This window comes from Ptiloglossa arizonensis, chromosome 3 (assembly GCF_051014685.1).
Source record: "Ptiloglossa arizonensis isolate GNS036 chromosome 3, iyPtiAriz1_principal, whole genome shotgun sequence".
In the NCBI taxonomy this organism is placed as follows: domain Eukaryota; kingdom Metazoa; phylum Arthropoda; class Insecta; order Hymenoptera; family Colletidae; genus Ptiloglossa; species Ptiloglossa arizonensis.
In genome coordinates, this window is record NC_135050.1 from 3,529,572 (window position 1) to 3,549,587 (window position 20,016).

General features: G+C 30.3%; 1 protein-coding gene across 5 annotated transcripts in view; it reads left to right on the forward strand.

Annotated features, from left to right (window-relative positions):
- Milt (trafficking kinesin-binding protein milt) overlaps nucleotides 1-20,016 on the forward strand; it is an 87,245-nt gene that overhangs the window by 26,773 nt on the left and 40,456 nt on the right. For 2 of the 5 annotated variants that reach the window (XM_076306569.1, XM_076306570.1), the window contains exon 1: nucleotides 2,320-2,559. The exons of 2 other annotated variants lie outside the window; for them this stretch is intronic. The gene's annotated coding sequence lies outside the window, so the exon portion shown is untranslated. Of the gene's footprint in view, nucleotides 1-2,319; nucleotides 2,560-17,473; nucleotides 17,556-20,016 lie in introns of those variants that run through there. One more of the 5 variants, XM_076306571.1, reaches the window with a different exon arrangement.

The following is a 20,016-nucleotide window of genomic DNA, read 5'->3' on the forward strand; positions in this document are numbered from 1 at the left end:
ATTAAATTTGTTGGTTTTACTATTTTACACCCTGTAGATTCAAATGAACTTACCACTTCTTTAAGCAAAAGTATACTATTATTTTCAAATTCGCTTGCTTTCTTATCAATGTTTTCTGATATTGGCTCTTGATCTAAATTTTCAAAAAATTTCTTTCTTTTTGCATTCATTGATCTATCGTTAGTTCAAGTTGGACTTTTTATATGCCACAGAACCAATGCGTTATATGCAGCCATATCGACGAAGTTCAAAAATAGAGAAAATGGCCAACGTCGCGTGCATCTACGACACGAGTATTCTCTCAATAATTTATTCAAAGTATGTGTTACAAATTTTGGAGAATTATAGTAAATGATAATTTCGAGTTTGTAGTTATTATGCTAATCTGAAATATTGTCGTCCGAGTGTTAATTCATTCGTAGCATCTTGTTAAGAAATACAAAGGTGTTGATCCAATAGTATAATATTCGATATTAATCCATATTTCAATAACAAGGTAAGCAGGTACTCTTTTTGGGTATTTTCGCTCAAAAATTTTGCACGTTTTTATTGAAATATTGCAAAACCGTTCTGAATCCTCATTCGTTGGATAATTTTGTACTAATTTACATTTGCAGAATTTATTAGAAATAAATAGATAAAATAAGTAAATTTGATCGGACAGTGGATAATAATTTTTGGAATTGCACACTTTATAATCATGACTGGATTTTCAGTAGTGTGTTCCTTTATTTTACCTGATAAAAGTTTTCGAAAACAGGACGCTTTGTGGTCTAGTAAATTTTGTAATTTTATTTTTATTTCAGTTTTTGCAATGCTAATAGACACCTTGAAAAGATAACAATATTATGGATATATTAAGATATTTTGGAATAACTAGTACTATAAAATGTAAAAATTCTGTGGAACATAATTTTGAAAAGTTAATAGTTCCACCACAATACAGTCAAACCGTAAAAAATAGCGAATTGTTAAATTTGAACTTCGGTATTTTGTTGCAGTGTAAAAGTTTAAAAAGATACTTACACTGTCATTTATTAAATATACAATAGTACTAGGCCTAAAAACCAATAAAAAAAGTAAAAATAATAAATAAAAAAAAAAACAGTATAGTACTGTACAGCTTACTTTAAAATATTTTAGTCTTTTATGTAAGATGACTGACGAATAAACATTTTAGAAAAAATAATTATGGTAACAAGATCGAAGAAGATAGTGGAACCTTAAGAACAAGTGGCAAACACTGAAAATATAATTTAAAAACACTGTATTTGCGAAGTGCCTTTAAACGAGGTATGTTTGCATATATACAAATGTACGTACATTCAGTCGAGAAAAACGCAACGCGTGGCACGCAGTACGACAAACGTGTCGGTCACTATTTTCTCGTCCGAATACGTATCATGTTTAACAATTGAACAAACACTGTACAAACGTGTATTGCCAACGTGTACGCATTAGACGTATTCAGTGCGTTCGAAAGCAAGAAACGTAATGTAACAAAAGAATGCCAGCTCATTGCTCCTTACTTGTTTCATTATATGAGAGCGTTGACTAAATGGGGACAGCATAGCCGTAATGAAAAATCAATCGATACGGAAAAATGATCAGTTATGCAATGTACAATCTACATTCGCGTATTAAATGGACTGTATTGCAACGTAGAATAAACGCACGTTTATTTATGCGTAGTAGAAACGCAGTGCGAACAATGTGCATATCTAATTCAGGTTTTAGAGATCACCGAGTTGTGTGTCAAATTTTATTCCCTATACATTTCTAGGACTTCTACAAAAAGAACAACGAATATTGCTATCACTTTTCACTAAAGAATACACTGATTATTTAGGAAAAATATGAAGGAAAGAGAACACTGAAGTATAAAGCTCCACTATGTCACAAACATCTGAGAAAAGATGGTTATTTACTCCTGTTTAAGATTCTGAAAATTTATCTAACAAAATGGAATTCCCTTTTAATACACATACAATAGTATACTAAGTGTTTGTAAAGATATATTTAGAAGTATCCACAATATTTCAAACTGATAACATTTATAGTGTTTTAGTACATTCGTTGATTGTAAATGTTAACGTAAAGAGAATACTGCCCTCAAGGGGAAGGATACATTTATATATTATATATATTTATGGGTTATTGACATTTGGACGAAATTTAACTAATACGCAGCTTGTTTAACGTTGACATTTATTTAGTACATTTGGTATCTATTTCCACGCTACAATTATTGTCGTTCGAATTTCCCTCTTTCGATGCAATACGCATGTTGCGCGCGCAGTCTGCTTCTGACAGTTATGCGATATGGCGCCGTAACAATTTCGTCGTGTGTTTCGCTTCAAGCTTCACCTATGTTTTTTGTCGATAAAAAAAAAATTCCTTTGTTGCCTGATAGGCGCGAATGATTAACCGGTGTACTGGGTAGTGTATTTGTAAACAATTAATTGTTAAACTTCAAGAACTTAGAGGATGTCTAAGAAATGTGCCCGGTGAATCCTCTGACGTCAGAGGTGTAGAACTAAATACATAGTGTGTTGAATGGTAAGTACTTACTTTGAAATTGATGCAATTTATCAATGAATTGCATAATGCACGTTATTCGTCGTATTTCTTTATTCTGCATCATCGACGAAATTATCATATAATTTTTTCAAGTCTCACTTTATCGTAAAATATACTTGGACGATGATTCTTCAAACTTAGTGTTCCCCAAGTTTGTTAAAAAAGTTTTCTAACAATTGGTTTGGTCTACAGATTCACATAAATCTATGGGTTCTGGTTATTGAGCAAATAGCAATTAGTTTTGGTTCTGTTTAAAACTATGCCGCTTTGCAATGGGACGCCATCTTTAAAAGTGTCAGTATTTAACCTTTCGCTTATTTTTGTATTATTCTGTTTTTTAAATCGGAAAGCGTACACTGTTTATTCGATACAGGTTCGACATTTCACAGATTCGAAAAGCATAACATAATAACTTAATAATTTGTGTGTAACAAGCTTAAAGACAAGTTAACTCTAACAAATATTTATACTCTGAGATGTAAAATTTGTTAATATTTTCTCTACGTAAAGTTGATTGAATATATTCGTTAAAAGTAATCGATTTATAAAAATAGACTCGAGTATTTAAAATTATTTAGAATATACAAATAAATAAATAGGATTTTATAAATTGGATAGCTTGATAAGCAAATGGCAATAATTACGTCAGCTAGAATCTTTGGTTTATTTTCTGATCTTTTCCACTTTTCTTGTCTCTAAGTATTCGTCCAAACCTTTTATTCTTTACAATATAATACTTTCTATCCGATATAATTTTATTGTTTGTATAATGTGGAAGTACTTTATACACAAATCACTTGTACAATAAATTCCATTTTTAAAACAATAAACATGATACAAAGAAAAGACGGAACAATGTAGAGGTTATGGTACGTCTTATTTTATATAGCAGTACCACGTGTAACGTGGGCAATATGAATCTTTAAGAATTTAAGAAGTTCTCATAGAACTAAGGGACACGACGTTTTTCTCTTAGTTGGGAAAAAAAAAGAAATACGAATGTTCGTCTTTTCCACGCTTGTTTAATAGCGGCCTAAGAGTTCTCTTTAACGAATTAGAACAAATGTCAGGAAAGATTATTTCGAGGCTAGTTGTGTCGATAAGTTATGCAACTTCACAGATTAGTGTACTTTGTTACGTATTTATTTTCAGTCGAGAAATTATACTAGTTTCTTGTAATCACTTGATGATATATACTGACATTCTTAACTTAGAAAAATTAATCCTATAATTTTGTAATCGTTTTAATACACTTTTTTTAAAGACCATATATATCCGTTCGAAGCAATCGTAAAGTTCTTGGGGTTTTGTATTTTATTGGCTCGGTAGTACAATAAACGAAAAACAGAACAATAGTGCATATTCATTCTGAACTTTATTAAATACATATATGTATATTTATTGAGTATTACGTATTGCAACTAAAGGAATAAATAAAATTTGTACCCTTCACATTCTTACTTTATCATATTTAATAATTTATTAAACAATTATTTTGGCGAGGTACAATATACACTTGTATTTTAAATAAACAATTAAAATTGTTATACCGGCAGCTTGAGAATGTTCATATACTCGTGAAGTATTTTTAATTTGACATTGGTATTTAAAAACGCTAAGAGTATTAATAAAACGAAATTAATCACACGAGTGAATTTAGATTGTTGCTTAATTATATATTTGGTCTTATAAATGAAAGCTTATCGGAAGGGAATAACAATGGCAGACATTTTTTGTTTTTTAATATTTGAGTCTTTCAAGTATATAATATTCTTTCGATATTATGTTACATAGAATAATATTGTATCTATTAAATAAAACTATAAAATAGTAGATTGAATGTGATTTCTGGACGTATGTATATTTATCCAAACTTTGGATGCATATTGTAGTTAGCAAAATCGTCAAAAAAGTGTTGGTAAACTTTATGGTAAATAAACGACAATTCATTTTGGAGGTTTACTTGCGCCCTTCGGAGTGAAAGTCCACGAATACGTATCAACACTTCAGTGCATTCTCTTATACAAGCTTCAGCTCGTAGGAAAATCAATAATCACCTGCAACGTTTCTGCTTGAGACGTAACGTCAGATTCATGTAGTAGTTTTACTTTCAATTATTCCATTATAATTTAACGATTATCCATCCAATAACTATTTCATTTATTAAGAAAAAGACCGTATGATGATCAGATTTATTAATATTATAAATTTTGCATACAAGTAGATTAGACTGAGTATAACAATCTATTAAATGTATAGAACGTAACTGACTGATCAAAACCAATGGGTTTTATATTTTCGATATATCACGAGTCTGTTGTAGTTCATACTTCATTGTACGTGTTTGTACTACCAGCGGTAATTGTTATTTTTATACTGACATTAAAAACGTCATTAGTATGGCGACATCAAAGAGAAATCGTTGTAAAAAAATTATTAAATATATTGTAATAACGGTTGACATTCAGATACGCGTGCAACTTCGTCTTATTATGTATTAATAGCTGATAAGCGGGAGGAATCCCTTTAACTCTCGGATGTCTGGTCGTGTAAGCTTGTTGACAGGTCACTCTCGATCCGCACTAACATTTTACGAACACGCATTTCGGATTAAATGTTTAAACCACCTACATTCATTTGTTAAATCTATTTTATGTTATATTTATATTCCTATTAACTTAGTATTATATTTTTATTCATTGAATAAATATTATTGCATAAAGACTGCGGTATATTAGGAAACATTATCACTGCGACTTTTTTGCTCGGTCAGATTATCATTGTAAAGTAAAAATCGTAAAAAAAATGTACTTCGTTTAATTTTATTCATCAAACACGTCATCCTCGCTAAGAACGTTACACAATACGTACTACAGACTTTGATACAGGTCCGTCTATAAGGTAATAGCCATCTGTTAAATATTTTCCGTCTCTGTGTAATTATGCAGGAGTTGAAGTTTCAACCGTTGAGTATTCTCAAGCGGATTCCAATGATTCACATTTATATTTGTATGAGACGTTCGTGACACATCCATAGGAACACGGTGCATCTCGAAATGATTAATAAATCAATTAATCAAAGTAAGGCGTGCCAGAAATGAGAATGTTTAAAATGTTAATTGGAAAATAAAACACCAACGTCGAAATTGGTTTCTTAATTTAGAATAGGATGGAACAGGGTTTCGTAATGGGAACGACGTCTTAATCGTGTTAGATTTGACGATATGGACAATGTGTATTATTGTTCATATCGAATCACTTTGGTTAGAGCATCCATCGACGTTCAAGGATTACATTTTTGATTCTCGTATTAGCAATTTGCACGTAAAGAAATAAATCACAGAAGTGCTGGGTCGGTTCCTCGAAGTAATTTATCTTTTATTGTGTTTTATCTTCAGTGACCTTGAACGATGTTAAAACGTTCCATTAGAGACTAAAAAAAGGAAAGACTGAAGTTAACCTTCGCATCTCCTATATCTCTGTTTACGAAAAAAACTCTTCACATCGGATTATACTAGGTTGTTCAATAAGTTTTGTCGTTTTTTACATTGTAAAAAGATACTATGACACTTCAACGTTTGAACAACTGTAAATATACGAACGAGTCGACAGATTTACGTAAAACTTCACACATGTTCATCAAACAGTAGCATCATCATCATAGTACCATTTTTAGAAAAATAAAACGACAAATCTAATAGTTTCATTTCTTATCGAACGACACAATTTATTGAGCAACCTATTATAAATACGTTTGATAGAAGACAAGACTAGACCAATGTTCTTCCACTGTAAGAATCTTATTGAGCAACCTATTATACCCCTTGAAAGAAAGCAAGATCGATCTGATGCATTTTTCTTGTTGCCAAAGGTAGGCAAGTTAATCAAGTGAGTATTAAAATCTGTTTTAAATGCTCCACTTTGTATAAGAATAAAGAAATAGTTAAAGAAATTATTTTACAAATAAATGTGTCGATCGTAAATGTTACTATTGACAAGCTTAACTAAAGTATAAGTTCTTACTTGTGGCCACAAAGCAGTAAATATTGCCAATATATTACAGAAGAGAAGATTTAATTATATACATTAGGGTATAAATTTAGATAAGGAAGAGGTAAATACAGTAATTTCCTATTTCAAAGCAGGTTTTTATCGCCGGATTCACAGCCGTAAGTCATTCCCATTATTATTTATGTTTCTGCCAAGCTCGAGAGACTCGTTAACTGAAGTGGGCGGCAAGTGTTCTGACAAAAGTTAACTCTCGAGAGCATTCATTATTATGTCCCTCGATGAATTTTATTTCTACGGAAACTTAACATTTTTAATTTTCGTTACACCTCGATAATAGTGCTATCGATCTATTGTTGAGGTTTTTCCAATGAAAATGAGTGAACAAAAATGACTTTGCATTTATTTCAATTACGTGTAAAAACTTGTACTTTTGAATCACACAAGTACACGTATCTTCGAATCAGGTGATATTTGGATTCATTTTCATCGGGAAAATCTCGCCAATTTATTGACAACACTTACATAAAAATGTAATGAAAATTATGTAAAATATTACTGCATTAGTGGTAGCCATATCAACATGCCTGCGTCATTATTTTGAAGTTTTGATCATTTGTTCGTTGGATGTTGTATTGGAAGAATTTCCTTGTTTTAACAAAAATGATCAAATACGTAATGTGTAATCAAAGATTAATATTAAAGTATTTTTGCAAACAATTGGCTGAATTTTAGTGCGTGTCTATGGATATTATTCTCGGAAATTGTAAAAATGTATTTTTGTGTCGATCATTCTATTGTTTCTTCAATTTCTTATAAATTTTACCGATCTATTAAAAAATATTCTGTTAAAGTAAAACCCTATTGCTTATTACGACATCGTTTTGCATTTTATGCGACCGTGTAATATGAAAATAGTTCAATACGAGCACTATCAAAGTCACTATTAATAAGCACTATTAATAATTTAATTTTTAAATACAGTAAACAAACGTTGTTAACGTACATCGCTATAAAAAAATAGCGGTTTCGACACATTCTGTAGGCAAAGATAGATTTTAGTAAGAATGTCTCGTTGCTTTCATTTTTAATTACAATGATATAATATTGGGGACATTTTCCACGAACGTAAGGGGGTGAATAAATTTTTCGGTGAACGAATGAATGGTTTGGATCAATCGTATTTGATAAACAAACTTTATTTAATATATAGTAGTCTATAAATTAAAATTTAGAAAATACAAATTAATAAACAATACAAAACATCTTCACTGGTATTATTACGGGACGACTTTCATAAAAATTATTATGGAAAAGCTTAAAATCTCCTCGCTTAATGAATCAATTGGTAATATTGTGTAAGCACTAATTCATTTTGATGGTCCTAATAATTTAAGAACCGTGATTAGTATTTTATGAATGATCGGAGGCATTAAATATCATGGATACAGTGAAACAAAAACCTGCTGTATTTTTCGTGTAAAACTTAAATTTCTGGATATTGAAATTTCAGCATTTTACAAAATATAAATTTTTCTGAGACGTACTGGGAACCTAACTAAAACCTTTTTTATATTTAAAAATCTTTATATTTTTTCAAGGACACAGAAAATCCACTGTAATGAAATATTACGATATCTAATCCTTCCTTTACCAGTAGATGAACAAACCATATTAATTTGGTTGGTAAATACTGTTGTGTATTTATAAAAATACACTTATTAGATATATATTTTCTACTCTGTAACAAAATCCAATAGCAATGATCAACTGAAATTAAATGACATCGAACATAGTGGCATCATCATTTTTTACCGATTCTACTAAAGCGAGTTCTTAACTATAATTTACTAACAGATAACCATACATTCTCGAATTTTTCTATTTCGAGTTTTTTCCGGATTCATGCAGGCGAATGTTTTCAAAATTATAACACGTTGTCAAAGTGATGATATAATTGGAACAAAATTATTATTTAATAATAAGAAAAGTATGATTGTTACATTTTAAAGTTTATATAATGACATTTTTAATAGATCCATTTGAACGACCATGAAACGTTCCCATCGAAAAAGGTACTGCCTAAAATGTTCCACCATTAATATCGCATAAGATTCTTAAACTATTCTACTCAAATTCACGTTTCAATTATGAATTTGTAATTCTATCTTGACGAATATTATTCTCAAGCTATATGCTATATATAACTGGCAAAAAGATTTCGTTATAATTTACTCCATACTCTTGGGTAAACTTTTTCGCTATCAGTCTTGTTTTATGGATTTTTATACTTCTCTCCGGGTCTCTTTTAATTTCGAAGACCCATTGCAAGCTTTCAAGAGTTTTTCTTCCGGTCATTTAGTCAGTATCTGTGTTTTATTTTTAAAAAGTGATTAATATTCGTTTTTTAATGCCCTTTTCTATATATCAGAATTTTCCCCGGATAATGTTCCTTTTAACGTTCTCGGCTCACCTTTATCTGTCCGAGCATATACACTTAGTGTTCCAATTTGCAGATTATTACGTTTGAAACGTAACAAATACGATAATAACAAAATTGGATCATTTTTGGTAGAAAAATTGAGTCTAAAAAAACGAGAACGTTAAGAAATTAAATCCCAGTTGTATGCACAGTCATTGTCTGTTCTTGAAACTTTGATTCGATTTGAAAAATATGCATATGTACAATTTACTATAAGGAGTACATAACAATTTAATACAACTAGCAGAGCTGTGTATGCAGCAACACGGTCAACATTTGAAATAATTATTAAATTACTGAAATGATCTTAAGAACTATTAATTTTATCTCTATTTATGAAAACATTGCAAATAAATACAGAACAAAAGGAATGTAATAATACAAATCGATATTGCAGTAATAAGCAAACTGTGAAATTGTTTAAATTTAGTAATATAAACGGGAGCAAAAACCGAAACTTACTCAAATTCAAAAAAATTTGAAACCTTGCACAAAAGTAGTTCGAGTAAGCATTTCTTGTAAGTTGAAATCAGTGAACCAGCTTCATTTCCGAATATTTAAAGTAGCGTATAAATAAAAGATACAAGAATAGTAGTATAGTAACATAATGTTAGTGTAAAATAGTAGTATATTTACGTATAGTAATATTAGTAGTTGTGTTAAGCAGTGTCCATAGTGTAGAAATGATTAAAAATCAGCTCCAATAATTGTAAAATGTGTGGTGTTTCTCTTGCTAAAAGAACAAAGATACACATAAAAATAAAAAATAATAAAATATTGTGCAGAAAATTTTTTTTTTTTCAAGCTTTATTTGTAACTGTGAATAATACAAATGATGTTGGTTTAAAAAATGATTTAGCGATTTGTGTCATTAGTGATCTGATGAGTGACCATCGAATATAATAAGACTATTTACAAAAAATGCATCTACAAGTCATTCGTAATGCATTTTTGATTGTAAAAGAGTAAATGTACAGAATCTCTGTTTTTTTAACAAAGAGATATAAACACAAATTTTTGCATCGTACAATTATCTTCAAACGATCAGTATATTGTAAATGCCACACTAATGAAGAATGTATCGACAGGGAAATAGTACGAAATCTTCAGCAATAAATATAAAATCAAGAAATCACTTTATTTGCTAATGAAATCGTAAATCTTTTCAACAATTTTCGTAGTTGTAATGTTCAGGGCGGATCGAATTCGTAATATAACTTTTTTAACAACCTTAATAACATATAAGTTATTATATAATATTCAAATTTTGGACGTTATTTGAATAAATCTTCCATTCCATCTGAATCTTTGAATGAACATTTTACACATTTCCGACCAATGTCTAAGGATTTAGTTGAAGAAAATGTCGATAAATAAGGTAAATATGAACAAATAAAAAGACATGCACATACACAGTTGCATTCGGTTGTTAATTATGAAAAAAATGTATTTTATAAATAAAATATAATCGTAGATATCATGCCCAAGACATTTATTTAGCAAAAATATGTTGTCGTCGTTTGAATTTTCGATCGAATTTTATCTCATAACTCAAAAACAAAAAATTCTCCCAAAATGTGGCACATCTCATTTATAGAGCATAAAATAAACTTCCTGTAATGAGTTTTTTTCCTTACAAATTGAAATTACTTTTTTTTGTGTAAAATGTTTTCTAAACTGTCCATCGGCACGAAAATTAAAAAATGTGTAAAAATTAGGTTAAAAAAGTAAAAAAATACAAAGTACATAGTACACTTTTCTCGAATGTTTGATTTTTTGACTGCAAGAATCAAGGCTATATCTTTTTTAAGTCAAAAGTTATAGCTTTCGAGACATCGAACTAAATCTGTCCGTTGGCCCCTTCCCCCTTCATTTCCTAAAGGTCCAAAAAAAGTTAGGCTAGGAGTCGATGACTCACATATGTCTACAAATATATATAACTTCAAAATAATGCCTTTCCGGTAATCGCTTACGGCAAATTAATCCTATTCCCTAATTTATTCGAATTATTCGAACTAAGTTGAAATTGAAAATTCAATTGAAATAGAAACTGTGATTGGAAATTTGTCTGTAAGTATTTAAAATATATTTAACATGTTGATCATTGGAACATACGAACCCTTTCATTTTATGTCAATAAAGATAGGAGGTAATTTTGTGATTGAGAATTAAAAAAACGAAATTTGTTTATATCTGAAAAATGAGATATTTGAAAGAAATGCACAATTCGTCCAAGTATATTTTGTAGAGGAATTCCAGGGCCTTCATATGTTATTACAATCCTGCATCAGAAAATTCTTCATTTCAAAATTCTATTCCAAAATTTATGATTAGGATATAATTAAAATACAAATTTTGAATTTGTACGAAATACGGTCGAACTTGTTCTCTGAAAAAGATTCGAATTTAACAGAAAATATTTAAAATCACAGTACTTTGTTTGCAGGAACAAAGTAGGTTTTATTCAACCTTTGCAAATAAAGATTGTTATCGTATTCGTGAAATAATATTAAAAGTAATGTAATAATAATAATATTGTTAAATCTATTACTTCTTTTCGAATTACGCATCAAAAATTCAGTTTGAAGATAATTTTTCCCCTTAACTTAACTGTAACAGTTTTCATTAGTCATTCGTGCTTTCCTTCTTAGGTATTGTGCCACTGCTCGCTTTGCACTATCGTTGTCAATGTCGCTCTCGCTTGTTATGCTTATTATAAAGTTTGCGAAATGAAAAGGAAGAATGTTTCTCAGGTTTATTTCCTCCATTTTCCCCGTTTTCATTTCTCCTATTTCTTTACTCCCTTCACCTTTGTCTTTTTCTTTTTCTGCCAACTTATTTCTATTTAATCGGGCATCCCTATGCCATATGTTGCTCCATACAGAATCATTTACAATTGCCTCAAAAAGTAAGTTACCGGCATATGAGACGTTAATGTATATATTTATCTAGTGATATAATGGAAATATTTACAGGATACAACTAGTGTAATTCAAATATCTAAATAATAACGAATATACAAAATGCACGTCATTTTTCCTTATTATAACGGCATTAAAAAGTATGTTGACGATTTACATTTCCTTAATTTACAGATGCAGTAAGTCCTCAAGTTCTGCAGATTCGTAGATACGCGATTGCACTCCCACTTATGCCCTTATACAGATTTTGTACGTACTGTTTGCACCTAAAATAACTGTCCATTATCAACTTCTCTTCTCATAAAGTGCATACAGATGTATTTAACGATCATTAATTTTTTAAACGAAGATTGTAGATCAAAGGTGCATCGTACTTGTACAATTTGACGCATGCGGGAAAACACAGAGAAAATTAATTCTGTAATACGAAGACTTAGTGTACTTTTTATCTAACTCAATAGCGTGTATTATAATTTTTTGCATTTATAAAGGTTTCGTTAATTTGGCAAACTACAAATTAATTTTTTAATCATTTGTAGAGATTGTTTCATATTATTTGGATAGTAACACAATTGTGATTAACACAAATTTCTTTGTTCTTTCTATTGTTCATAAAAATATTGCCCTTTAAGTGATGCCCCGTGGAATTTAAATCTGCACAATAATAGAGGACATTGCAGCACCGATATATTATTCTCTTCAAAAAATATGGCTATAATTTTTGTTTGATATTTTAGAAATCACATTTTTTGTCCAGATAATCAATTTGCAAACCCCTTTTCTTAACAAAACTTCACAAGTCATTTTTGAATATATCTACATTTTAATTTAATACGTCTGTATATTAATTTGATATGTCTGTATATTAATCTAATATATCCTGTTCACTGTCAGTTAACATACCGTAAGTTAGAATTAATTTCACTAGACCTTGATCACTGATACATTTTCAAACATATTCTGAAGTACGCGAAACATATTCTCGTCTGTTACTATTCAGAATTTTCGATACCGATTTACCGCTCCGTGTAGTACTTTCTTAAAATAGAATAAGTGGCATGCATTATTCACGCGCGAGAAGTTGACTGCTATCTTACAAGTTAAAATGTCACAGAGAAAAGGGGAATTGTCCATTCACATTAGTCGTAACGCGACTGCTGCACCCTTACGCAGATACATTGTCACCATTGACTAAGTTGGACACTTGTAAAAGTCCACAGCGTGACGAGGAACATGAACGATACAAAATACACAAAGTGTAATTCAACGAACGCATCTCAGGTACGTTTTGCTTCTCACTTTGTCGTGTTTTGTTTCGTTCGCGTTCCTCGTCAAGCGGTGGACTTCTGCATTTGCCCAATTTAGCCAATGGTAACAGTGTGTTGCACGATGGCATTGTCGTTGTATCACGACTGATACGAATGAACGATTCTCCTTTCCTCTGTGTCGTTTCAGCTTGAAAGAACAGAGACAACTTTTTTTTGCGCCTATAGTATTATAGATGTACTGTGCAGAGATAACTTGTTGGCTAGGCAATTTGATTAGTTGATACGGTTGAATCGGTTGTATTTACACGTCTATTACGTGACTAAGAATATATCGTGATAGAGTGAGATAAAGTAATACTGAACGACGAGATCAACACATTGGCGTAGATAGTGACAGTCTTACAATTAAATATAATTTTAATTTTTCCTTACCCTACAAATCTTCGAACGAGCTCCTATTATCTTATCGTCTTTAGAGTTTGTGTCTTCTATGTTTGAACCAAGGGTTGAAAACAGTTACGATGTCGATTTTAGTTCGTGGAACAATTATAAGAACCGAAATGATGCTGTAACTGTTACGGATATATCGGTTTCGGTTCTGGTTTTTTAGAACTGTTATTATGTCGGTTTCGAAACAGTTTTATATTCGCTCTATGTGTATCGGTTCTGAAACAATTCCATATTCGGTTGTGTTATGTATAATTTTCGAATACTTTTAAAAATGTATCGATTGTGTTTCACATTTATCGAGAATGAATATTAAATTAGTAATGTATCGTTTCATTTATTAGTGAACTTTATTAGTATTTATCATTTGTATATTTTTATTATTGTTCAAACGAAAAAGTAATGTAGTATCAATTGCACCTGGAGTTAATTAGTATTTATATCTAGATAAAATAAATTTTGGTCCAGGAAATAATTGTTTCACGATTACTTGCGTAGGTGGAATTTCCAGAACTGCGTCTTCTTATTTTGAAACGTACATCATCTATTGTTTCTGTTACTCCAAAATGATAAAACATTATAGACAATTTTAATCGTAGCTCTTTAAACAAATCAATGATTTCGGTTTGTAATGAGTAATGTAATGTACTTCTAGGTCCATGTGGATAACGTTCCTGCATTTCTTAATAATTTCTTTAAATCATCTTCTATTTCATCAAGAATGTTTTCAGTCGTCTCATCTTGGATTCCCATTTCTTCGATATTATATCGAAGTATTTATATTTTTATAGATGTTGATGAAGTACAATTTTGATGATCCATCAAAATTGTGTTACAACAATAATTCGTCAAAATAGCTGCAAATAAAAATATTATTCTGAAATAAAATATTTTCACTTTTTTTTTATATTCTCTAATAGTTTACTTTTAAATTTGTTGTCTTCTTTCGTTATTTGTAGCATTTTTGCTAGATTTTTTTTGCAAATTATCAAATGATTGCTCACTTTGGAGTCGTTTTGTTGCGATCTGTGCAGGTTTAAGAATATTAAATAAAAATGAAATTTTTAACCAGAATAACGGTTGCAATTTCAAGTCTACACTTAGAAATTTAAATTAAGGTTTTAATTCATGTAGTGTTTCTATAATGTCATACAATATATTTAATAGATTAGAATATAGTAACGAGTCAATAATTTATACCATTTTTAAGCAACAAGTACAATAGAAGTAAACAAACAATCGATATTAGTTCTTGTATCTTAGTATGAACTATAAAAAGATGCCTTTAAATTTAAAACAGAATTTCTTTTAAAGTCCTTCGTTTGAAATTGCTTTTTCTTCTGGGTGGTCAATTGATGCAAAAGGTGGAAAAGCTTACATATACCGTCGATATTAAATTGTTATCTCATGACAACAATAATACGACGATTAGTTGATAAGCAAATAAAATTATATACATTGCGACTCACAGTTCTTTCACTTGACCATAAGTTTGAATCCAAATCCCTTAATACTTGATTCGCTAAAAGCAATATTTTGATCACACACCTTACACTTAATAATGTTGCACAATGTTGAAAATACCGATAGAAAGTTAATTACACGATACCAATGAGCCGTACTGATAGATAATTTGTGTATTTCAAAACTCAATTTTCTTATATACTATACACACTTGTAGAATTCGTCGTTTCGGTTTCAATTTCACGTAAATTTAGTGGACGTTTTCTTTTTAGCCTACTTGCACGTTTTGTTGATTTTCGTGAGTCTTTTTTTCCTATTTTTGTCGTCTTATCCACGATCCTATGAATTCAAATACTTAAATATTCAAATCAACGACTTTTAGAATTTGCCGTAATCTTCAAAAGATCTTCTACTTATTATGCATGCGTCGGAGCGTTATTATACACAGATATACAAATTCGTTCTGAATTCTTAAAAGCTCAGATCGTTTGCATTCTCTTTTCAAAATTACAAGTTGCAATTTAAGCAAAACAAATGTGTCTGATTTGTTCAATTTTACTGTATCTTAACTCTTTAAAAGGGAAACGGCAATCTTTCTTTATGTGTATGAAGAAAAATGAATGTGCAGTTTTTAAATAAAAATAAAATACAACTGTTTAGTAGTATAATATAAATTTGTAAACAATATATTACTATACTATTGTAGTAAGTAATATCTTCAAATTCGCGGTTTCGTGTATCCCTCACAAAGAGACAAAAGTCCTGTTACTATCTAGCGGGTTTGGTAAAATCTCAAAATTAGGATTTCTTGGTAGAGATTAGGTGAAGTGGGCGAATTACTCTCTCTGTTTCTGTACCATTTAGTTCTTAGGTGCCTAGTCATCAAAAGATCTTCCCACAGTACTTATGCAAAAAGTTAACGCATCAAGGTAAGTTCCTTGATGTTGACTTCTGAAGTTAATAATCCTCTTATTTGTCTAACAAAGGAAATCTATGATCGAAACGAGCACTTTTTGAACGAAACCCTGTACAAACTGTACAGAACAATGGATATAATAAAATCCTAGAACGGTGGTTGTTCAGTTGTTTGTATAAAGAGTGATTTTAAACATTAAAAATTTCTAATTTTTTAACCTTTTTAAAGCTTATGCCGCTTCATCTTCTTTTCTTTTCTTTTCTTTTTTTAATATTTCTACAACCTTTACGCTGGATATTGCATTTTCCACTTGCCTCTTTTAACTTTCGCCAGATTCCATCTTTATGTACTATCCTATCAAAGGATTTTGTATTATTTCTACTATCTACAACCTTTCTGTACAATCACCATTTCTCGACCCTTTTTCCTTTTCCCTTTCATTCTTTTTTTTTCAACACACTGTTGTACTTCACCTATTTACCTTTATCTATAACTTAAACTATTTGTAGCGATACTAGGGAACTTTAAACCTTTTAGTGTCGAACGACGATATATCGTCGTTCGCTACACTTGCGAAAAGTGCCAACGACGATATATTGTTGCGTGCGCGATAGTGCCTTGTTCTTAGCATTGCGAGAAAGCTCTATCTCAAAATAAATATATAAAATGTTATAAACGGTCTAATTTCATTGCAAAAGAATTTAAAAAATTCTTAATCGGAACAATACGCAGGAACAGAAAATATAAGTGGACGAATATAAGTATTTACGAAATCGGGAAATACTGTTATTAGCATATAGCGTATAGAAGGAGGGAAAAGGTTTGCGTTATTTATAGTAGGAAGGATGGTGGGCCTATGTAAAAATAAGTAAATATTACGTATTTTTAGTAGTCAGATAACTAAATATAAATATTTATAATAATACGCATAGGCACTCGTTTTTCGCTCGGCGCTAAAAAGTTTAAAATACATATATTGACATTTAATTCCGAATTGTTTTCAAACTTCTGCTTAAATTGCGCCTGTTGCGATGCATTGCTTACCTATTTATTAATTTCAATGTACTGTCACCTTGAATGAGAATATTCGCTACTTCTTAGAGATAAAGCAATAATAGAACAAGTATAGTCCAATAAATCTTGCAGAGTAATCTCAGCACAAGCTGTAGCTGTTATTCAATAAGATTCAGGTACAAGCTAACGGTCTCTTTTAGTTTTTATAATACTGTATGACGAGATTAAAGCTTTCAATTCCTGGATACGATCTCGTATTGTCATCTTGACAAACTTGCTTTAAAAATATAGAAAAATTTTCCTAAAAATGACAATTCTTTTCTCTTTTGTAAATTATTGAAATACACGTTTCAACATTTTATTGTTCATCTAGGTCAGTGATGTCAAATTCGTATTTGAATGCGGGTCACCAAGTGCAGTTTTGGAGAGTTAGCGGGCTTCGGACAAAAAAAAAGGTGTCTCAAAATAGTGTTGGCGATTCGATAAGTCATTTAAATTTTATATCTCTTCCTTCTTTAATTACACTTACAAAAATAAAAAACTAATACATTAAAACTGAGAGAATTTATACTTGTTATTAGAAACTTGATATCTTTTATCAGAGATTATTTTATTAATATCGAGTGTAATTTTTTGCTATATTATTGTTTTTAATATAGATGTTAAGTGTTCATTTGTTAATCTCGTAATTTTATTGTTCTTTAAAAGGGAAAATAATTGTTCACATAGGTATGTACTATGAAACATTGCCAAAATTTTTGCAGCAAATATTTATACGCATTTCGATCAAATGTTCTGGCAAGTACAAATGAAAATCTGAAACACCTACTTCATTATATTTTTCTTTTAATACTATATTGTACTGGATTCGAATATATTCCATTTGAATATTGCGTTTAGCTCTTTTGATATTGGAAAAAGGTGTAAAATTAAATAAAGAAAAATCATATTCACATTCTTTGTTACTACAATTTGGCTACCAATACTAGAAGTATCAGACTCACAATCACTTATAAGGTTTTTAAATAATAAAATATTTAAATTATCTTTGAATACTTCGAAGTTGTATACGGTTTAACGTAGCTCTAAATTCTCATCGTAACATTTTTCTTTCTTCATGTTTTTATCCATAAGAAAAAGAGTTAACCAATAATTTAATTGTTTGATCCTACTAGTAAGAAGTTGTACTATAATTATTATTTTTTCATCTTCTTCAATCCGGCAGATTCTATTACTTCATCAAGCTTTCTATTCTAATAGCAAGTAAAAGAATTATTTCATGTATAAGCAAAGTGTACAAAATTGACCTTGATCAGTTTTTTAAGATAAATGAATTTTTCATTTTATCGCATTCTACACGAGGACCAATTTTGTTAAAGAAACCATCGAGTCAGAACTCAACTGTTCTCTTGAAAAATTATGATAAAATTGCATTAAATTTGAAATCGACTTTATTTACATTTTATAATAAGATATTTGTGTCTTTGACTGATCTCCATAGCTTCGAATCATCAAATCGAAATACGTCTCACAAATATGACCTAATCTTCTATGCCATAGCATTTACCTTCATTCAGTATGACTTCATTGTTACATGTTCTATTATATTATCTAGCCTATCATCTATTCTATTACCTAAATTCTAATCTGTTTGACTTATGATTGTGACAATCAAAATCTAATACTGATGCAATCTTTTTTTTTTAAGTAATATTTTAAATTCATTTTTGGCTTAGTGACATTCAATTTCCACGCAAGTTTGGAATATATAATATACACTCTGATACCTATATCTCTGTTATTTTAAGACGTTCCTACTACAACCCTCATGTCACCATACCCTTTGACACCATATTTTTTTGTTTCTCTGCTAGATCGATCTTTAGATTAATTTCGTTTACGTTTTCTAATGCATGTAAGTCATATGTCGCATGATTTGACACTTCTAAATTTAATGTCCAGCCCTTTTCACTATTACTGTCTTTGGACACTATATCTCTATTATATTTAAATGGCTGGTGATCTAAAAGTTATAATAGTCAGCTTGTTCCTGTTTTAGCGTATATGATCATCAATTCTATGACTGTTCTTGTGACAATATCTATAATTCCTATCGTTACTATTATTCTATTTTTGTATTGCTACTATTACTTTTCCCTTTTTCATTTGATGGGGCATATGTTTTACCCCGTGTATGAAAGCAGTCTCTTGTCTTGTGTCCCTTTCTTCCACAAATAAAACATTTGTCAGATGGATTTGACAAATGTGTCCCTTGACCGAGTCGATTTGTATTCTTCCCTCTCATGTGATCTTTCTTTAGTGGATAGTTCTTGGAATGTTCGTCCTTTTTCCCCTAACAATTCTTGATGTACCTCACCAAAGTTACACTTCTTTGGATTCTCAGGACAGTTCTCCCTTTCTCTAATCTAGGGTGTACACTTCTCACAAACTCTACCAAAAATTTCTCCACCTGTTTGTCTGGTAGAGTTGTTATTATTATGTCGAACGTCTCGTAATTTTTAGCTTACTGTCGTTTACGCATTACCTTCTTCTCGGAGTGTCTAATAGTGTAGGTGCTAGTTCTTTTATTACCTCGCGGTACAACTTTGCCTATAGTAACGCACTCACTTTAACTTATTACCTACACGTAATAATTCTTGCTTATTGAAACCTCTGTTTTGTCAAGGGTAATAGTCAAATCATTTTGGTGTGTGTGTGTGTGTGTGTTCGCATGTTATGTAAACTCCAAAAGATTTTATTAACTAATTTGACTCGACTGAAAATAGAATATTCATATTGGAAGTCGATTTTTTTTAATGGAATATGTTATTTTTTAATACAGATTTGAATTCTAAAAAAAATACAAAAGTTTTATCTTAAACAATTTTCCTAAAAATGCATCCATTGAACGTGAAA